At 45.2% G+C, this 14,138-nt stretch overlaps 1 protein-coding gene across 3 annotated transcripts in view; it reads left to right on the plus strand.

Moving 5' to 3' along the window:
* Positions 1-14,138, plus strand: part of LOC140720368 (butyrophilin subfamily 3 member A3-like) — a 665,711-nt gene that overhangs the window by 245,229 nt on the left and 406,344 nt on the right. The gene's annotated exons all lie outside the window — the stretch shown is intronic.

Raw genomic sequence — 14,138 nt, forward strand, 5'->3', positions numbered from 1 at the left:
TAGCACAAATAGCTGAAGCTTGTCACAAGAGGATTTGACTTTAAAGTCAGCTTTGAAATTTGCCTGCAAGGGTACCATGAGCTAGTACGCCACTCTAAACCAGGGAGGTGCTGTTCAAGAAGTCCACACAGCACCATGATGCAACCTGTGCTGAACATTGAAACTGACTTCCTGCACTTTACCAGCAACTCCGGGTTCTCAGAAACATGAAATGCAAATGAAGGCCATGTGACACAAGCATATTCATGCTGTGCTGGGAACCACCAGCAAATGTTCTGTAGGTTTCATCAGTAAAGGCGATGGGGTTGTGGACGATTGTCCACACAAAGTGTGTAAAAGTGTGCAGAAGCCCTGTGCCTTCTCTATGAGCATCTTATCCAATTAGTCCAGTTCTTACATGGCCCTGTGATTCTTTTCTTCTTGATCTTCTTTTCGATCTGTAATCAGTATTCTGTAAAGTGTTCTGCAAACTATGTGATTGATATCAAACCCAATAATGAACTGTTAACAATTAACTGTCTACACAACAGTGACAGAACTTACTTCTACATTGACCTGGCATGAAAGTTAGTACAATGCTGAACATCGGGCGTCTGTGTCACTCGGGCCAGAGCACATTTACAAGGAGAGGCTGACCACCTGTCTCTTGCAGCCAACATGCATTCACTACTTGTCACTTATGGACCCAGATTTCCTGTTGTGGAGGAGTTTCATTTCCAGTGAAATGAAGAGCAGAGGCAGTAAGTGGATGCTGTGCCCAGTGGGAGTTAAGGGGCAGACTTGTATCACAGGGCAAAACTGGGTTAGAAAGTTCACCTTAAACTCAGAAAAGATATTCAGCTTAGAAAGGAAAGAAGGTGTTTGACCCACACCCCACACACAAACACAAATTTAAAGGATTTCAATGTGAAGATCCATGTGGAAGTACAAGCCACTCACACCTTCCACAAGATCCAAATTGTTCTCTGTATCTCAAAAAAGCAGTTGTGCATGAACTGGGCTGTCTGAAGAGACATGGTATTCTGTCCCAAGTTTAGCTGTGACTGGGCCACTCCGATTTGCAGTCATTCCAATGCAGGGTGAAACAGTGATGCTGTGGGACTAAATTGCTACATGGAACTTATCCTCAATCTAAATAATTTCTGCTTTGGATCCTCCCACTTCCATCAAACAAAAGGTGTTGCCATGGGCACTCCCATGGGTCCCAGCCATGCCTGCCCGTTTGTTGGCTAAGTGGAAGAGTCTATGTTGCAGTCCGTGTAGGACTGGTGTAGGACATGGTGACCGCCCCACACTTTCCTACGCTACATCAACAACTGTATTGGTGCTACTTCCTGTACCCGTGCTGAACTCGTCGATTTCATCCACTTTGCCTCCAACTTCCACCCAGCCCTCAAATTCACCTGGTCCATTTCTGACACCTGCCTTTCTTTTCTCGATCTTACTGTCTATATCTCCGGAAACAGCTCATCCACCAATGTCTATTATAAACCAACGGACTCTCACAGCTACCTGGACTATACTGCCTCCCAGCCTGCTACTTGTAAAATGCCATTCCCTTCTCTGAACTCCTCCGTCTCCACTGCATCCTACTTTTTCAAAGAAAGGGGATTCCCTTCATCAGCCATCAATGCTGCACTCAACCACATCTCTTCCATTTTATGCATGTCTGCTTTTACCCAATCCTCCCACCACACTACCAGGGATAGGGTTCCTTTTGTCCTTGGCTACCACCCCACCAGCTTCAACAACCAGCACATAATTCTCTGAAACTTCTGCCATGTCCAACTGGATCCCACTACCAGATACATCTATCCCTGCCCCTGACTTTCTGCTTTCCGCAGGGATTGCTCCCTACACGACTCTGTTGTCCATTCGTCCCTCCTCCCTGAGTTCCCTCCTGTCACTTACCATTTCACGTGGAACAAGTGTTTCACCTGCCCCTATACCTCCTTCCTCATGAACAGTCCTTCCAGGTGAGGCAACACTTCACCTGTGAGTGTGTTGGGGCCATGTACTGTGTTGTTTGCACCAAGAGTGACCTCACCTATATCTGTGTGACCCAACGTAGACTGGGAGACTGCTTCGCTGAGCACCTACACGCTGTCTGCCAGAACAAGCAGGATCCCCCTAGTGGCCACCCATTTATTTCCACTTCTCATTCCCATTCCGATATGTCCATACATGGCCTCCACCACTGTTGTGATGTGGCCACACTTCGGTTGGAGGAACAACACCTTATATTCCGTTGGGGTAGCCTCCAACCTGATGGCATGAACATCGATTTCTATAACTTCCAGTAATGCCTCCACCAACACCCCCCCTTCACCATTTCCCATCCCCTTGTTGCTCTCTCATGTTATCTCATTGCCCGCCTCCCTCTGGTGCTCTTTCCCCACCCCGCTTACTTCTTTCATCCATGGCCTTCCGTCTCTTTCACCAATCAACTTCCCAGCTTTTGCATCATCCCTCCCCCTCCAAGTTCACCTATCACCTGACATTTCTCTCTCCCCCTCCCCACTCCCCCCACCTTTCAAATCTACTCCTCAGGTTTTTTTCTCCAGTTCTGCCGAAGGATTTCGGCCTGAAATGTTGACTGTACTTTTTTCCACAGATGCTGCCTGGCCTGCTGAGATCCTCCAGCATTTTCTGTGTGTTGCTCGGATTTCCAGCATCTGCAGATTTTCTTTTGTTTGTGCTATTATCACAATACCACCGTCAGCTGATTCAGCCGAACTCAGGTCATTCTTGAGTTTTTTTGACTTGTTAGATATTTCCTCATCAATGTGTCAACCTTCATGCAACCATTTCTGGAGTCAACCTGACCACAGGCCAGATCGAATTGGTGTCCTGCATTGCTGAAAAGCATTAGCTTTTACAGGTGACTGGTACACCACAGTTCAGAGACGTGTTGCTGAGGCCGTATAAATGCAGATTGCTCAACTGCTGTGCAAAATCAACCAAGAAGAATCAGATTCAGATTCACCTGTTCATCACCTATACATCTGTAATGAAAAATTTAAATGTGATTCTTCCTTGACTATATGTTAATATCTGTATCAGCAATAAGACATAATGGAGTTAGCCTGGGGTGTGAGATTGTGTTGAGAAAGTACAAAGGAACAAGTTCACAGCCATGTTCCAAGAACCTTATGTGAGTATCAGTGCATTGCCTTGAGAGCAGAAAATGGTGAAGGACACCTTTGTCTGGGAAAGTACGAGGGAAAATACTGTGATAGATGTTTGAAGGGATCTGAAAGGATATAAAAAACAACAAACGGGAATTTTCTCTCAGGCTGTGCCATGACCCTCGCTAAGACTTGGGGATAGAGACGACAGGGATAGAGTGAAAGAAAGAGAGGCGGAGATTGAGGGAAAGCCATCGAGCATCTTTGGTTCCCTCTGACAGTGTGTTGTGTAGCAAGGTTTAGTGATTGGTTGATAAGTATTACTTTGTCCCTTGTACTGCTTTATTAACCATTATTTCTTTCTGTATTTTATTCTTTATATAACTCGAAGTGATTTTCTCTCACCTTTAACATGTGTACAGTACCTCCTCTGTTTGCGGATACCTCTCGCTGCTGATTCAGAAAAGAGCAAGAAACAAATAGAATATTTTCATTGCACAACTGGTATCATCAGCAGGAGTCAGCATACTGGGGGCTATGTTTTACAAACCACAGGACGTACCACAGGTAGGGTCCTGGGTGTATGAACATCACCCATGGTTTCGGAGCAGTGGCCAAAATATTGTCCGTGTTGTCCTCCACATGCCAGAGAAGGACGATAGAGAGCAGGAGTAGTTACTTCCAGACTCTGTTAAATAACTTAGAGCTTCCCAATCCGGGGGAGAGTAAGGGTACGACCTGAATTGAATTGACTTTATTCCTTGCATCCTTCACATACGTGAGGAGTAAAAATCTTTACATTATGTCTCCATCTAAATGTGCAATTATAGTAATTTATAATAATCAATAATAAATAGAACAGTCAGTACACTCAAATCAGCATGAGCTTATCAGTCTGATGGTCTGGTGCAAGAAGCTGTCCGGAGACTGTTGGTCCAGGCTTTTATGCTGCGGTACCGCTTCCCGAACGGTAGCAGCTGGAATAGATTGTGGTTGGGATAACATGGGTCCCCAATGATCTTTTTGCACACCTGTCCTTGTAAATGTCCCAAATCATGGGTAGTTCACATCTGTAGATATGCTGGGCTGTCTGCACCACTCTCTGCAGAATCCTGCGATTAAGGGAGATGCAGCCAGTCAGGATGCTCTCAATTGTGTCCCTGTAGAAAGTTCTTACCACACCAAATTTCCTGAACCATCTGAGGTGAAAGAGGCGCTGTTGTGCCTTTTTCACCACACAGCTGGTGTGTACAGACCACGTGAGGTCCTTGGTGATGTGGATGCCAAGGAACTAGAAGCTGTTTACCCTCTCAACCCCAGATTCATTGACATCAATAGGGGTTAGCCCATCTCTATTCCTCCTGTAATCCACAACCAGCTCCTTTGTTTTTCCTGAAAGGTCATGCTATGGAAAAAGACATAGGACATGTTGGGCAGCAGATCAAGATCAGGCAGCATGCCTGAACGATTAGCGCCCTGGTACACTCACCTCAATTATAAGCAAATGCTTTGAGAGGCTGGTTAAAGACTACATCTGCAGCTTGCTACCACCCACACTGGACCCCCTACAGTTTGCCTACCAACAGAACCTGTCTCCTGATAATGCCATAGCCACAGCACTACACACCATCTTCACTCACCTGGGGAAGGGGGTGCATACGTTAGAATGCAGTTCCTGGACTACAGTTCAGCATTCAACTCCATAATTCCCTCCAGATTTGACAGGAAGCTCAGAGACCTCGGCCTGCACCCCAACCTTGTGCAGCTGGATCCTGGACTTCCTGTCAAATTGCTGACAGTTGGTAAGGATTGGCTCCCTCACCTCTGCACCTCTGACCCTCAACACACGTGCCCCCCAGGATTGTGCCCTGATCCCCTCCTCTATTCCTTTTACACCCATGACTGTACTGCCACACACAGATCCAATCTGCTGATCAAATTCGCAGATGACACAACTTCGATCAGCTTTATTTCTAGTGGTGATGAGACAACCTACAGAGTCGAGGTTGACACCCTGACACAGTGGTGCCAGGATAACAACCTCTCCCTCAATGTCCAAAAAACAAAAGAGCTGATTGTGGATTACAGGAGGAACGGAGACAGGCTCGGCCTGAACAACATCAATGGGTCTGCAAATGAGAGGGTGAGTAGGTTCAAGTTCCTTGGTGTACACACCTGCAATAATTTCACCTGGACTGTACACACCGGCTTTGTGGCAAAAAAAAACACAACAGCATCTCTTCCACCTCTGGCAACTGAAGAAGTTAGGCATGGGCCCCCTAATCCTCAAGACCTTCTACAGGGACACCATTGAGTGTACACTGACTGGCTGTATCACCACCTGGGAAGGAAACTGTACCAGCCTCGATCACTGACACTACAAAGTGTGGTACGGACAGCCAAGCACATCTGTGGATGTGAACTTCCCTCCACTGAGGACATTTACAGCAGCAGGTGCATAAAGAGGCCTGGAAGATCATCGAGGACACCAGTCACCCCAACCATAAACTGTTTCAGGTGCTTCCCTCTGGCAAACAGTAACACAGCATTAATGCCAGGACCAACAGGCTCTGGGACAAGCCAGTAGACTTCCTTCTACATCGTACATTGCAATGGAGTCATAACACAAAGATTTTTACTCACTCACATTGTGGGATGGATGCAAGATTTAAATCAATTCTAATTCTAATTCTAAAAGTGCCACCCTAACTGAGGAAGTGGTAAGCCTGGAACAGCAGAATGTGACCTTGCCTGAACTGACCAAGTCAGCCATGAACAGGCTGACAAAGCCGAGACCCAGCAAACCATTCTAATATATCAGGAGGATTTGGTAAGATGGAGGGATCAGGATCCAGATGTCAGAGTAAGGGAGCTGATGCCTCAGGATGGGCAGTCGGAAACTTGGGATGGCAACGTTTCGTCAGAGACTGGGACGCCGTGTGGAGATGGTCCTCAGGGATCTCCACTGAGCAGAGTTTCATACATGAGAATCGATAGCTAAATCTGTCCTGTGATGGTTCGCAGCTGTAAAACAACAACGGTCTTGGATGGTGAACAAATGGTATACTATTTACAAATGGAAAAAAGTGATGAGGGTGTGGAAGACTGCGGAGAAGGGGGCTATGCAGGAGACAGATATGCAAGAGACTGGGAAGTACCCTGCTGCATGGTTTATTCGATTAATGGATACAGGTGTTGGCAATGATTGATGGCAGGGATGTGGGGATGGTTTCAGAGTGGTGCAGTCTTCTCCAGCCTGCTTTTTTAAACAAAATAAACATTATTCATAATGAAAAATGATTTACTCTGCAAACTATGCAATGCCTTTTCATTCTGTGGAGAGTTGCACAGAGAGCATCAGGTCTCCTATCCCAGTCCCTCCCTCTCCTCGTACATAGAACAGCTACCTGAAGCAGACAAACACCGCACCTGTTTTGCAGGCAGCTTCAGTCACTGGAAAGCCAGTGTACAGGGGTGGAAACCCACTGCATTAAGCTCAGTCACAAATAAATTTACAGCAACAGGTCAAGAGAAGAGCTTCCTGGAGAAACCAGTTGCCTACATTAAATCTGGCCTCGCTCAGATCTGGAAATATGACAGGTCGACTCCTGCCACAACAGCAACAATTTAACTATAGTTGATCATAATTCAGGTCTTTCAATGGCAATTCTTTGCACGAATGCAGATCAAGTCCATACCCTGAAGGGATTGCAGAAATAACGAGTTGTTGTGGGAACCCGCAAGTAATACAACTGAATAATGGGTCTCATTTCTCAAGTCATGCTGTGAACAACTGGCTGCAAAGGAATTATTGTCAAAGTAAATTTTATTATTAAAATACGTCTATGTCATCATATACTGTACAATAGATGACCCCAACAGACTCACTGGTGAAGTACTGCCTCACCTGGAGGGACTGTTTGGGGCCATGAGTGGTAGTGAGGGAGGTGTGTAGGGGCAGGTGTAGCACTTGTTCTGCATGCAAGGATAAGCACCCGGAGAGAGATCAGAGGGGAGGGACAAATGGACAAGGGAGGCACGTGGGGTGCAATCCCTGCGGAAAGCAGACAGTGGGGGGTGGGGAGGGAAAGATGAGCTTGGTGGTGGGATCCCACTGGAGATGTCAGAAGTTTCTGAGAATTATGTGCCCAACACAGACATTGCTGGGGTGGTAGGTGAGGACAAAGGAATCCTATCCCTGGTGGTGTGGTACTCACAAATATCTGTAGGGTTTTTAATTAGACTGATGGAGTGAGAGGTTGTTGAATTGCTGAATTACTCTCACTGCAATCTGCAAAATGGAATTTCCCTTTCAGCAATGTAATTCTAAATCAACAATGGTCTACAGATTTCACAATCTTCAGAAGGTCTTGCAGAATTAACTCTCAAGCAAGCAGGTATGGCACCTTTAAGTGGATGAAGGTTCTCACCATGATTAAAAACGAGGTAGGAGGGAGTGGGGAGCAAGGACTCCAAGCCAGGATGAAATGCACAGGGATGAGGCCCCTCTACCCTGCATTTTCTGTGCAAATGTGCAGTTGCTGAAGAACAACATTGAGGACTTGTGTCAAGATTGCTGTAAAGAAGGACAACCAGGGACTCTTGTATTCTATGTTTATATAGAATGAGATATGACTTACTAACAGATATGACTTTCTAACAGTGTGCCAGGTACAGTGACGAGACCCAAAGACTTCTTGATTCACAGGATGGACTGAACTACTGATTCAGGAAAGGCAAAAGGTGGAGGTGTATGTTTCATGACAAACTCTCGGTTGTGCTCTGATCTGGTGGTTTTGATGATTTTGTGTGCACAGACCTTGAACACCTAACAATCAAATGCCAATTGTTCTATTTGCTGAATGAATTCCCATCCATAATCCTAACCACAGATTACATACCACCAGTGGCCGAATGTAATCAAGTGATTGGGATACTGTATGATGCTGTCTCTGGATAAAAAAAAGTCTGTCCTGGTGAATTTCAAATCATTGTCGAGGACTTCATCCAGGCTTGCTTGATGAAAACCCTGCCCGATTATCAGCTGCATATAAGATGCCCCGGATGCCCCAACAGACTAGACCACAGCTATACAAAGGAGTGCCATTCCATGCCCAGGTTGTATTTGGTAAACCTGATCATGCGACTGTCCTTCTCCTACCCACAAACAGGGAGAGGTTAAAGAGCAAAACTCCAGAGATTAGGATAACAAAGAGGTGGTCATTGGAGGTAGAGGAGTGGCTACAGGATTGCTTTGAATCAGTGGACTGGGCCAAGTTCAGGACACATCTGTGGGTCTGAATTAATACATCATGGCTGTAATGGACTTTATTAAAACAGTTGTAGATGAGTGTGTCCCCCCAAAATCATTCAAATCTTCCCCAATCAGAAGGCCTGGATGAACCATGAGATCTACAATCTACTGAGTGCCAGATCACAGGCATTCAGATCTGGTGACCAAGAAAGCTACAAGAGGTCCAAGTACAGTACGATGTCCAGAAAACCATCTCAACAGCGAAGTTGCAATTCTGGATTAAACTTGAATCAATGACGCATGCTCAACAGTTGTGTCAGGCCTTAAATATTGTCACCTCTTATAAAATTAAATCAGGCGACATAGGTGGCAACAGAGCTTTGCTTCCAAATGAGCTCAAAGCCTTTTGTGCTCATGATCAAAACATGGAGAAAACATCACAAACCCTCACAGCCCCTGATGATCCTGTGATTTCAGTCTCTGCGGCCGACGTGCAAGCAGCCCATTTGGCCCAGATCATTACCTGGCTGATTACTAAAGACTTGTGCTGATAAAGTGGCTGGAGTAGTCACTGAGATCTTTACCCTCTCGTATTGGCAGTCTGCTTCAAGCAGCCTGTCTAAGTAGAATGTGGTAACTTGTCTCAATTACTAAGGTTACATGTTGCCCAGACCAATGAATGGCAGCCTAGAATTCTGAAAATGTAGCATTAGGGACTGTGAGGCATTAGCAATGATCTTTCAAAAATCATTGGACCCTGGCATGGTGCCAGAAGACTGGAAAACTGCAAATGTCACTCCACTCTTTGAGAAAGGAGGAAGGCAGCAGAGGAAATTATAGAATCAGAATCAGGTTTATTATCAATGGCACGTGTTGTAAAATTTGTCATCTTAGCAGCAGTTCAATGCAATGCATAATATATAAGAAGAAGAAAATAGATATAATAATAAATAAGTAAATCAATTTATAGTATACGTATATCCATTTTATCAAAATCATGCAAAAACAGAAATAATGTATATTTTAAAAATGAGGTAGTGTTCACAGGTTCAATGTCCATTTCGGAAATGGATGGCAGAAGGGAAGAAGCTGTTCCTCAATTGCTGAGTGTGTGCCTTCAGGCTTCTGTACCTCCTGCCTGATGGTAACCGTGAGAAAAGGACAAGTTCATCTGAACTCAGTGGGTGGGAAGATGTTGGAGTCAATTGTTAAGGATGAGGTTATGGAGTACTTGGTGACACAGGACAAGATAGGGCAAAGTCAGTATGGTTTCCTTCAGGGAAAATCCTGCCTGATGAACCTGTTAAAATTATTTGAGAATATTACAAGTTGTATATTTGAAATTTCAGAAGGCCTTTGACAAGTTGCCACACATGAGGCTGAGTACCAAGTTAAGAGCCCATGATATTACTGAAAAATTACTAACATGGTCAGAGCATTGGCTGATTAGTGGGAGGCAGTGAATGGGAATAAAAGGATCCTTTTGTCTGGCTGCTAGTGTTGTCCTGCATGGGTCTATGAAAAACGGTTTGGTTTTATGCTTTATATAAATGATTTAGATGATGGAATAGATGGCTTTGTTGCCAAGTTTGCAGATGATATGATGATTGATAGAGGGGCAGGTAGTGTTGAGGAAACAGGAAGGCTGCATAAGGACATACAGATTCAGAGAATGGGCAAGAAAATGGCAAATGAAATACAATGTCATGCACTTTGGTGGTAGAAATAAATGTGTGGACTATTTTCAAAATGGGGAGAAATACCAAAAATCTGAAACGCAAAGGAACTTGAGAGTCCTTGCACAGAACACCCTAAAGGTTAACTTGCAGGTTGAGTCAGTGGGGAGGAAGGCATTGCGATGTTATCATTTATTTCAAGAAGTCTACAATACAAGGGCAAGGATGTGATGCTGAGGCACTGGTGAGACCTCAGCTCGAGTATTGTGAACAGTTTTGGGCTCCTCTTCTACAAAAAGATGTGCTGGCACTGGAGAGGATCCAGAGATACACAAGGATGATTCTGGGAATGAAAGGCTTATCATACGAGGAACATTTGATGGCTCTGGGTCTGTATTCACTGGAACTTGGAAGGATGAAGGGGAATCTCACTGAAACCTTTCAAAAGTTGATAGGCCGAGACAGAGTAGATGTGGAAAGGATGTTTCCCAATGTTGGGGAGTCTGGGACAAGAGCGCACAGACACATGATAGAGGGGAGTCCATTCAAAAAGGAGATGCAAAGAAATTTCTTTTGCCAGATGGTGGTGAATTTGTGGAATTTGTTTCCACATGCATCTGTGGAGGCCAGGTTACTTGGTGTATTTATGGCAGAAATTGATAGGTTCTTGGTTGGACACGGTGTCAAAAGCTACGGGAAGGAGGCTGGGGAATGGGGTTGAGGAGGGGAAACAGGATCAGCCATGATTGAATGGTATGTCTTATGACCATCATCCAGTGGCACTGACATCCACAGTGAAGAGGTGTTTTGAGAGGTTGGTGATGAAACATATCAACTCCTGCCTGAGAAGTGAATTGTATCCACTCCAGTTTGCCTTTGGGAGCAGCAGGTCCACAGCAGATTCCATCTCATTGACTCTCCACTTAACCCTGGAACATCTAGACAGCAAAGTTGCACACATCAGGATACTCTTTATTGACTACAGCTCAGCATTTAATACCATCATCCCCCAAAATGAATCAATAAGCTTCAGGATCTTGGTCTCAACACCTTCTTGTGCAGTTGGATCCTCAATTTCCTCAAGTACAGACCAGTCAGTTTGGATTGGCAACAACATGTCCTTTGTGATCTCTAACAGCACAGATGCACCACAATACTGTGTGCTTAGCCCTCTTGTCTGCTTGCTTTACAATGTATGGCTAAGCACAGCTCCAATGCCACATTCAAGTTTGCTGATGACATCACTGTCATACGTCAAATCAGATAATGAATCAACATATAAGAGGGAGATTGACAACCTGGCTGAGTGGCACCAGAACAACAACCTCTCACACAATGTCAGCAAGACCAAAGAGCTGATTCCTGACTTTAGGAGTAAACCAGAGGTCCAAGAGCCAGTCCTCATCAGAGGTAGGGAGGGTCAGCAACTTTAAATTCCTTGGTGTCGTTATTTTGGAGGATCTGTCCTCGGCCCAGTATGCAAGTGAAATGACGAAGAAAGCACAGCAATACCTCTACTTCCTTAGGAGTTTGCATAGATTTGTATGGCATTAATAACTTTGACAAACTTCTACAGATGTTAGAGGAGAGTATATTGATGGGCTGCATCAGAGCCTAGTAAGGAAGCACCAATACCCTTAAACAGAAAATCCTGCAAAAAGCAGCAGATACAGCCCAGTCCACCACAGGTAAGTCCTCCCCAGCATTGAGCATATCCACATGGGCATCGTCTCAATAAATCAGTTTTCATCATCAGAGACCCCCACAACCGAGGTCCTGCTCTCTTCATGCTGTTTCCATCAGGAATAAGGTACAGAAGCCTCAGGACTCACACCACCTGGTTGAGGATCAATTATTACCTCTCAACTGTCAGGCTCTTGAACCAAAGTGGATAACTTCACTTGCCCCATCTTTGAAATGCTCCCCACAACCTATGGGATCTCCTTCAAGGACTCTTCATCTCATGTTCTCAGTATTTATCATTTATTTATTATTGTTTATTTATTTTTATTTGCACACTGGTTGAATGCCAAAGCTGGTGCAGTCCCTCATTGACTCTTTATGTTTATTTATTTATTTGTTTAAAATTTTATTGAGATACAGCGTAGAATAGGCCCTTCTGGCCCTTCAAGCAACATTGCCCAGCAACCTCCAATTTAATCCTAGCCAAATCCTGGTACAATTTACAATGACTAATTAAACTGACAACTGGTCTGTCTTTGGACTGTGGGTGGAAACCAGTGGAAACCCACTCGGTCACGGGGAGAACATACAAACTCCTTGTATCCAGGTTGCCTGTACTGTAAAGTGATGTGCTAACCACTAACACTAATGTGCCTATGACAGATTTATTGAGTATGCTCGCAAGAAAATGAATCTCAGGTTTGCATTTGGTGACATATATGTACTTTGATAATAAATTTACTTTGAACTTGTTGCAACACCACTCAACTGGATTCCCCATGTCACTCCTGTACGCTGACCCATCATCAGCTGTGATTCATCCAGTGATATGATTGGCAAAATTGTATAAACTTGTGTGAGGAGCCATTTCAAAGAAACTTCTGTTTTCCAGCCTCACTGACAGGTCCTATGACCACAAACGCCACCTCTGAACTTGAGTTTAATCAGACATTGACTTTCAACAGTAAAACAGACAGAAACCCACACAATATACTAAAGGAACTCAGCAGGCCAGGCAGCATCTATGGAAAAGAGTACAGTCAACGTTTCAGTCAAGACCCTTCAGCAGGACTGGAAAAAAAAGATGAGGAGTCAGAGTTCACAAACGAAAAAATCTTCAGGTGCTGGAAATCGATTCAACACACACAAAATCCTGAAGGAACACAGCAGGGCAGGCAGCATCTACGGAAAGCGTACAGTCGATGTTTTGGGCCAAAACCCTTCGGTAGGACTGGAGAACAAAACCTGAAGAGTAGATTTGAAAGTTGGGGGAGGGGAGGGAGAGAGAAGCACCAGGTGAAAGGTGAAACCTGGAGGGGGAGGGATGAAGTAAAGAGATGCTGAAAGGCATAGAAGACCATAGAAGAAAGAAGTGAGGAATACCAGAGGGTGACAATGGGTGGGCAAGGAGATAAGGTGAGAGAGGGAAAAGGGGATGGGAATTGGTGAAGGAGAGGGGGGTGGGGGAATTTATCAGAAGTTCAAGAAATCAATGTTCATGCCATCAGGTTGGAGGCTACCCAAACGGAATATAAGGTGCTGTTCCTCTAACCTAACTGTGGCCTCATCATGACATTGGAGGAGGACATGGATAGATATATTGGAATGGGAATGGGAAGTTGAATTAAAATGGGTGGACATGGGGAGATCCCGCTTTTTCTGGCTGAGGGAGCATAGGTGCTCAGTGAAACAGTCTCCCAATCTATGGTCTCACAGAGAGTTACACCGGGAGCACCGGGCACAGTATATGACCCCAGCAGACTCAGTATTGCCTGGAAGGACTGTTTGGGGCCCTGAATGTAGTGAGGCTGGTGGTGTAGGGGCAGATGTAGCACTTGATCTGCTTGCAAGGATAAGTCCCAGGAGGGAGGTCAGTGGGGAGAGACAAATGGACAAGGGAGACACATGGGGTGTAATCCCTGCGGAAAGCAGAAAGTGGGGGGGGGGGGGGGGGGTGGAGGATGAGCTTGGCGGTGGGATCCCGCTGGAGATGTCGGAAGTTTTGGAGTTCGCTCAACACGAACGCTGGTGGGGTGGTCGGTGAGGACAAAGAAATCCTATCCCGGGTGGGAAGGTGCTCGCAAATATTTGTAGGGTCTTTAATTAGACTGATGGAACGAGAGGTTGTTGAATTGCTGAATCACTCTCACTACAATCTGCAAAATGCAACTTCTCGTAAGAAAAGCAGAAAGCGGCTTAAAAGGTGGGGGAGGGGAGAAACGCAAGGTGAAAGGTGAAACCGGGAGGGGGAGGGGTGAAGTAAAGTGATGGGAGGTTGATTGCTGAAATAAATACGGGCTAGAGAAGAAAGAAAAGGGGGAGGAGCACGACAGGTAGTTGTTGGACAGGTATTGTCCCCTCCAATCCCCTGCAGTTTCACTATTTTCGTTCCGCCCA

The sequence above is a fragment of the Hemitrygon akajei genome, chromosome 2 (assembly GCF_048418815.1).
Source record: "Hemitrygon akajei chromosome 2, sHemAka1.3, whole genome shotgun sequence".
NCBI classification, from domain to species: domain Eukaryota; kingdom Metazoa; phylum Chordata; class Chondrichthyes; order Myliobatiformes; family Dasyatidae; genus Hemitrygon; species Hemitrygon akajei.